Source organism: Cavia porcellus, unplaced genomic scaffold, assembly GCF_034190915.1.
Source record: "Cavia porcellus strain 051 isolate PalLab524CR breed Dunkin Hartley unplaced genomic scaffold, mCavPor4.1 scaffold_7, whole genome shotgun sequence".
NCBI lineage: Eukaryota > Metazoa > Chordata > Mammalia > Rodentia > Caviidae > Cavia > Cavia porcellus.
In genome coordinates this window covers 47,644,243-47,652,082 of record NW_026947490.1, presented here as the reverse complement: position 1 = coordinate 47,652,082, position 7,840 = coordinate 47,644,243, and the positions used below count along the sequence as shown (strand labels likewise).

Genomic DNA, 7,840 nt, shown 5'->3' with positions numbered 1-7,840 from the left:
CCCCCATCTCCTCCCAGGCGCAGCCCGCAGGGCCAGTGGACCCGACCTGAATTCATTTCCACCTCATTAACTCGCCCCCGCCCCGCCCCTGCAGCTCCCGCTTTCTCTCCTCGTCTCTGACCCCTCCGCCTCGCTTTTCTTCCTTCTCTCTTTCCCTGTCATCTTGCCAGCTCGACTTCTATCGCTCTGCGTATCGTCTCTCCGTCTCTTTCTCCCTGACCGTCTGGGTCTCCGCCTTCGGGTGTTTCTGCGCCTCCATCCGTCTAAGGCTCCGCTTCCTCGCCCACGCCCCGCCCCCTGCTCAAGCCTGTCCAATCGCGGCTGCCGATCTGGCGCTCCACTCTCCCATTGGTCAGTCCGAAGCCCCCCGCCCCCGCCGCCCGGCCCCCTTCGGGCCCCTCCATTCACACAAAGTTTGGCTCCAGCGCTGCAGAGGGAGGGGGCGGCCCGGCCCGGCCAAGCTCTGCCCCCGCCGGCCCGACCCCGGCCCCATCCCAGGACAAGCCCTTATCTGATCCAGGTTCAGGGCTTAAAAGTCCTGGTCCTGTCCGTCGCGCGGCTCTGCTCCTCACTCTTGCCCGCCCCGTCCGTCATCTGTCCTGCTGGCCCGTCCGAGGGGCCACTGTACCTGGGACACAAGGTAAGAACTGGCTCTGATGAAGCGCTGCTGCCCTGGTCGGGTTCCTGCCTCTTAATTCTCCAGGAACATCAGGGTCCCCAGCTCCTTGGTCCTTACTCCTGATGGCCTCAGCGCTACCATTCTGTGCCCCTTCTCCTACCTGGGCCAGTTTTAAGGAGACCGTCCTGGAAAGGGCTCTCCACGAGGGCTACTCTATCAGGCAGGGTCACCTTGCCCCTTTAATCTAAAGGAAGGCGCTTTCCCGATGCCCACCCCCCCTCGGCACACCTGCTATTTCAGTTACTACAGTGACTGCCGTGCTTAACTATGTATCCCCTACCTAGGCACACAGGCAGCAAGTGCCTCCTCCTCCCAACATGGACAGGTCACTTCCCTGGTCAGCTCCCCACCACCCATCACAGTGACACTCAGATGGTGATGACACCCACAACCACCAGTTCACTTCTGCGGAGACAAACACAGATTAGATGAGGGAGACACAGCTGTCTGGTGTGTCCAGGTGGCTCCCTGGCCATCTCTTTCCTTTTTTAACTTGGCTTCCACTTCAGGAGACCTCTCACTATTACCCCCCCGCCCCCATCCCAGATGTTTTGCAGGGAGAATCTCAGGAGAAAAGGAACGGGGCTGCTGTTTCTGGAGCTAGGGGGCAGACTGGTATCCATAAATTCATCTTCTGAACACAGTGACCCCTTCTCATTCTGTCCTTTCCCTGACCTCTGCCGTGAGGCCCCAACCAAGGGCACCTGAGTTAGAAAATAACTGAAGGCTGCAAATCCCTGATTTGAGGGGAGGACAACTGAACCCCAGCATGGGTAGAAGGCAGAACCTGAGAGAAAACAGCACTGGGGCCTCTGGTATCTTGAGATTTCATCCTAGTAAATGAAGGCCCCTTGGCAGGTGGAGGCAGTGGGGAAGTAGGGGTGGTGAAAAGGCCAGACACATTTGGCTCCAAAGGGAAACTGGAGCCTCCAGCCTCACCAGGTCACTGATCAATACTCATTCTTACGCATAACTTTGGGCCAATCTGCCCTTGCCCAGGCGTTTGAATTTTTCTGCTTCTTAGGACTGTTTTAGGTAGTCTGGGTGGGAGAGATCTGATGCCCTCCTCTTAGGGAGGGGTGTTGAGGAGGAAGGGCACGGAGTGGGTGTTAAGATACCAGCCCCAGGGGAGGCTGGCAGCCACCACCAAGTTCACTTTAGTTTCAGCCTAAACCTCACTTGCTGATCTCCAGGGAGTTTTGAACATGTTCCTGGCATGATGGTGGGCACTGTCCTGTGCCAAGCACAGGGCTTGTTAATTCCTGAGGGTGTAGACTGGGTATGGGGGACCAAGTCGAGGAGAAGCCAGGTGTCTTGGCTCAGGGCAGGTCCTTCAGGGAAGAGAACAGGGGGCACAGAGTGAGGAAAGCGTCATGCCAAGGAGAGGGTCCAGGCTGTATTCTGGAGGCATAGGCATGGTCCAGGCAGTGCCAACTCTACCCTCACCCCATCCTTTGGTGGTGGTGGTGAGGGAGGGAGGAAAAGAGGGGGAGTCTGTGGGTGATCTGGGCCAGTCCAGCCTCCCAAAGCCCTTGCCAACCTGGGCCCTGAAAGGAGCTGCTGTTTTCTAAGCCATTCCCCACCCCCCCACCCAAGGCCCAGAGCAGCCAAGTTGTCTCAGCGGATATCAAATGGCAATGACTCTACTGACTGTTGGGGTGGGGGTGGGAGTGGGAGAGGCAGGGGGTGCGGGCTTACGGTCCATTCCTTCTGCAGCACTGATGCAGAATCCCACTGCTGCCTCCTACCCCGCTGAGAAAAGGTTTTGTCTAACCACATCTGCCCCACCTCCAGTCTGTGGGTGTGTACATTTGTGGCAAGGAGTTAACTGCCTGCCCACTGACATCCCCCACCTCCCCTGTGCGGGGGGGGGGGGCACCTGTGCCACTCTGCCTATGCTCACTTTGTTGACTTGGATTAGTAGGAAGTGTCAGGCAGAAGACTTGGGGTCTTTCCTTTGCTTGTCCTTCCTAGGAACCAGAGATGCTGGCATACTTACCGGGTGGGCTCAGTCAAATTTTTCTGGGGTCATCCTGAGGTCGGTAGGTAACGGGTCAGGACTTTGGGGATAGATCATGCAGCAAGACCCATTTCTGAGTAGAGATCCTTGGGTCCTCTGGCAAAATGCTTGGCTACTGCATATGAGATGTGAAGACAGATTGAGGTCCCTAGCACTGGTGTTGGGGGAGTCACTGGGTGATGGAGCCTCTAAACTGTTCTGTCGAAGATTATTTAATACAGAAGGAAAAAACCCTTTATTCACAGCCTAGATTCTTCTCTTGCCTGACTGGCCAGTGCTACTGTCCATGGTGAGGTCAAGCTGTCCAGGACTCTAGTGAGGCCCTGGCAGGGGACAGACAGAAGGGAGAACACAAGGACCACCACTGAACTACAGCTGCAGGAAGACTGGAGAGAAAGGGGAGGTTTGGAATCCAGAGGTTTTAGCACCCAGTGAAGGGTGGTTGGCTGGGCAGCTCCTAAGTCCTGTGGCCTCAGTCTTTCCTGCAGGCTGAGTCCAATGCTTTGCTCCCTTTGTCTGCATTTAGCCTCCGTGTTGTCACCCTGTGGCAGGTAAATGCTGGTTTTACTACTTGATAACCGTGCAAGTCTCCTCATCTCCACAGTGAGGCCAACAATAAGTGTGAGAATTAAAAGAGTCAATATTTGTAAAAGGGCTTAGAAGTTTTAGCAAGAAAGAAGTGCCATTCTTGGAACATAAGGTCCCCTCCCGTGGGTGTCTGCCAGCCTGGAGCCTGGATTTGAGGTGGTGGGGAAGGGGAGGAGCTGGTTCTGGAATGTGGGAGAGAAGTCCGTGCTGAGCTGTGTGACCTGTAGAAAGAGGTGGGGGAGTGGGGCTCAGGAGGACTGAGTTAGCACTTCAGGCACCCACAAAGATCTAACACAGGAAGGGGCCCATCTGGTCCTTCTACAGGCTCTTTCAGCGACAGAAAGGGTTCTGGGGAAAGGGCTATAGCTGGAAGGATACAAGTTAGGTCTTAGAAAGAAAATCCCATGAAATGAAGGACTTTTGAAATGAAGGTTGGAACAGAAAGGTAAACAAACTTCTTGGAAGGTAGGGGAGGTAAAACAACCAAGACAACCCCTGAATAACCCTCTAACCGAAAAAGTCCATCTTTAAGGCTTCTGAGAAGTGCTGAGAGGCCCAGAGGTGCAGGGATTATTGTAACAATGGTCAAGGGGCCTCATGTGGATGACTGGTGTGACGCCCCCTTGCTGTCCAGGGCCCCCTTTCCCCTCTCTCGGAGAGACAGTATTTAAGAAGTGCAAGGAGATGGAGTTGGACTTCCTGGGTTTTCGTCCTGGCTTTACCACTTGTGGCCACACAGGGCTCCTCAGTCTTCACAATGGGCTAACAATGGCTGTGAGAATTAGAAGAGTCAATATTTGTAAAGAGTAGACAGTTTAGCAAGTCAGAAGCCACTTGTTAGCTGACAGGGTCCTCCCACCTCTCTGACCCCTTCATCTTTCTTGGCAGCTGAGCCTGTCCCTGTCCTTCTGAGGTGGCTTTTGGAGATCCGGAGATTCTATCCCAGGTCTCAGTTCTTTACCTCCTTGGAGTTTGGGAAGGTGGATGAATTGAGGTTTTCACTTTACTCCCACTGCCTGGTTGTCTCCAGAGCCTCTTTTCCCCACGAGCTTTTCCAGAGGATGTTCTTCAATTCAGATTCCGTGAAGGTGAATGAGGCAGCTGGGCACCCCACAGTAGTCTGTCTCCCTGATCCTCAGCAGCTTCCATCTTGGAAGATATCAGCTTCTGTCCATCTCCACGTTACCCCCGCGCTTTCTGGAAAGCCCACTTTTCTCCCCTTCTTTCTGCTTGTCCCCTTTTCTGCCCTGATTTGCCTCCACTTCTCTCAGTTTACATGCCCTCCTCCTCAGGCCTCTGATCAACCTGTCAATTCCACAAGCTCGGTTGCCCTTGGTAACCTATTGGTGGTCTCCCTGACTACAGCCTCTCTCTCCTTGACTCCTTTCCTTTGTCGTTGGCATTATTACTAGAATTACTGTCACAAAACACCAGGTCTCTCCTGCTCCCTTCCAGTCACGAACTTCCAGAGGCCTTATGCTTTCTGCCCTCCTTTCCAGCATCTCTCGGGACTATGTCTTTAGACTCTGTCTGGGGGCCATGGCCAAGTGTAATCTCTGAGCTGTGCTTTTCTTTTCACTCTAGACAGTGCCCCCAAGGCCACTCCAAGTCCCTTCTTTCCTGCCAACCACCATTCTGTTTCTTCTCTGCCATCTTGCTTTTTCCTTTCCTGAGTTTGCCAGGATGCCCATACATGGTAATGTTGGAGGAGACCCCCTCTTTACCTTGGGGGTCCACTAGGGGAGGGCCTATGTCCCATCCGGGGAGACTCCCTGAAATAAAGGCATCTCTTCTTTTCCTGAAGCCCTTGACACCCAGCAAAGAGCTTGGCTCCTTGGCTGCAGAGTGGCCACTGTCCAGCTGGACTCTAGGTAGGACCCATAGGAATCCTGCAGTAAGGTATGTAGCAGACCCCAATACCCAGCTCTCGAGGAAGCTTCAAGAGAGACACTTCTCCTATCTTCTGCCTCATCCTGTGGCAAAAGCTTCACCTTAAGATGACCAGCAGTAGAGGGGTCCCATGGAGCCACTCTGCCATCGCCAGGGAGGTCTGATGCCAGCCCAGTGCCAGGCTTGCCAGCTGTTGTCCAGAGTCAAAATAGGGAGAAAAGGTCAGAGTCTAGTCTATGACAATCCACTGTCCTGGGCATACCTCTGAAGAGGGCCTGGTGAGGTGGGGACCCCCGCCAGTGGGGTGTAGGCCTGGTCTCTTCGTGTTATGCTCTCCTGGGCTCGCTAGGTCAGTTCTGCCTAGTTACCTTCCTCACTTTCTAGCTCCAGGCACACATCCTCTCCCCATGCAGACCTGCTGGCTGATGGCATGATAAAAAGTCACAGGCAGCTGCTGAGAGCACGGGGCAAGTGGCTGAGGTGAGCATGAGCAGAGAGTGCTTATCAAACTTTTGATCTCAGGACTTCTCTGCACTTAAAAATTGCCAAAAATTCTGAAGAGCTTTGCTTGTGTTGTTTATACTGATATTTATTATGCTAGAAATGAATGCTGTAGTGACTTAAAATCATTAATTTTTTAAAATGGCAACAATAAATCCATTGCCTGTTAACATGACTCTTTTTTTAAAAAAAATTAAAATGGCTATAAGAGTGACATTGTTTGACATTTTTACAAGTCTTTGTAGTGTCTCCCAAAGTGTTCCTGGGCTGGTTAGAGAATCTCCCATTTTCTAAGGACCCCAGGCCATTCTGATTCTTCCAGCTGATTTACCTGGCTGATAGGGAGATGGGTTAGGTAGTGGTTAATGCTGTAGATTCTGGAGACAAACTACCTACTTGAGCTTTTTTTACCTGACACTGTGACCTTGCACAAATCCATCTTCAGTTTTTTTTTTCAGCAATGAAATGGGCTTTAAAAAGTACCTACTTATCTGGATGTGATGGTACATGCCTATTGTCCCAGCATTCTGGAGGCTGAGACAGGAGGATCACAAGTTTGAACTCAGCCTAGGCAATTTAGTGACCTAGCAAGACTTTGTCTCAAAATAAAAAATAGAAAGGGAGATATAGCTCAGTGTGAAGGCCCTAGGTTTGGGGGTCCTAGTACCACCAAACAAAGGATTGCCTATTTTTTAGAGTTGCTGAGAGTGGAGTGACGTAACACTATTGATGTGCTTAGCCTAGTGCTCAATAATGTGAACTCTTATTAAACTCAGAGCCTCCTGCTCGAATGCACTGTCTGTCAGACTGCATGGCAGGAGGACACAGGGTGGCTCTGCTGTGTTACAGAGGGGGGCTCCTAGCTCAGAGAGGGCAAATGACTTGTGCAAGGTCCCAAGCTTGTTGGACCTTGAACTAGGAGTTTGACTCCTAGCCTGTGCGCTCTCAACAAGAGGTGTGTGTGTGTGTGTGTATGTGTGTATGTGTGTGTGTGTGTGTCTGTGAGGAGGTGGAGGAAGCAGATCTTACCCCTCCCAGTAATCCCAGGTGAGCCCCCAGGGAACAGCCAGGTACCGTGAGGGCAGCTAGCAGAGAGACTACCTGACAGCAACTAGAGAGGAATGAGAAAGCTGGGGAGATGGTCTCAAGACCCAGAGCCTTTCGGCCTTGCCTGTAAAGCGCCTCCACCCTGTCTTGTGGAAGGCACTGGGTCATCCAGGGGGAGAGGGAGTGCCTATTCTCTGGATGCTGCCTGCAGCCTCCTGGTAGACCACTTCCCTCCTCTCTCATCTCCCACCACTCCAGGCCATGGAGCCTTTGCTTGTGTCCTTTTCCAGGCTCCCTTTGGGCTGTGGAGCTGAGGTAGGACATGGGAGAGGCAGCTGGTGTACTGGCTGTGCCTGGGATGGAGAAGAGGCCTCTGTAGACGGGAAGGCAGTTAGGGGAGTTAGGTACACACTGGGAGGAAGCTGGCACTGCCTTGTTGGCCCTTGGGCTGAATTCCCCTGGGCTGAGTGGCTGCTACTTTGTCAGTTCAAGGTGAGCTCCTGGAAGAGCTCCCAGGACTGCACCTTGAACCAATTGCTACGCTTGCTTTCTCTGGAGTGGCTTTCTCAGTGGAGGTCTTATTAGAAGTTGATACTCCAAGGAAGCAAAAGCCAGCCCAAAGACTCCCAAGCCTTAAGTGCATGCTCTGTCTGAATGTTAGAGGTTCAGGTCCCACCCTCACCTTGAAGTCTGACTGCAGCCTGCACTTGGGCAGGTCCCTGGGCTTTGGGATGAGATCCTTCTATCTAGTGCTTCTCCCCCATCCTCCCCTGAACAGACTGCAAGACTAAGGTACGGAGTGGTGGGCTCCCCACAGCAGCTCTCCCACCCCTTTGTCCCTGTGTCTTTCTCCACTTAGAAAGTCTTCTATGGCGAGTGGCAGGTTGGAGGCCCCTAAACAAGTGTCCCATCCTTGGCTCCTGGGCAGTGCCCCTGGGGGGGAGACCCTAGGGGGTGAGATCTCTTCAGTCTCAGCCCTGCCCCACCCCCTGTCTCTCCTGATGCCAACAGCCTCCAGCTCCCGCCCCTGGGCTGTGGGACAGCAGAGGGCCGAGGGGCTGGCTCTGCATACTAATGTCCTTGCCCATTGTCAAAGCCCCTTTGTGCCAGGGAGC

At 53.2% G+C, this 7,840-nt stretch overlaps 1 protein-coding gene across 1 annotated transcript in view; it reads left to right on the top strand.

The window, feature by feature from the left end:
* Positions 1 to 403: 403 nt before the first annotated feature.
* Positions 404 to 7,840, top strand: part of Kcnj10 (potassium inwardly rectifying channel subfamily J member 10) — a 30,790-nt gene continuing 23,353 nt past the window's right edge. The window contains exon 1 of the mRNA XM_003466560.5: positions 404 to 640. The gene's annotated coding sequence lies outside the window, so the exon portion shown is untranslated. The remainder of the gene's footprint in view (positions 641 to 7,840) is intronic.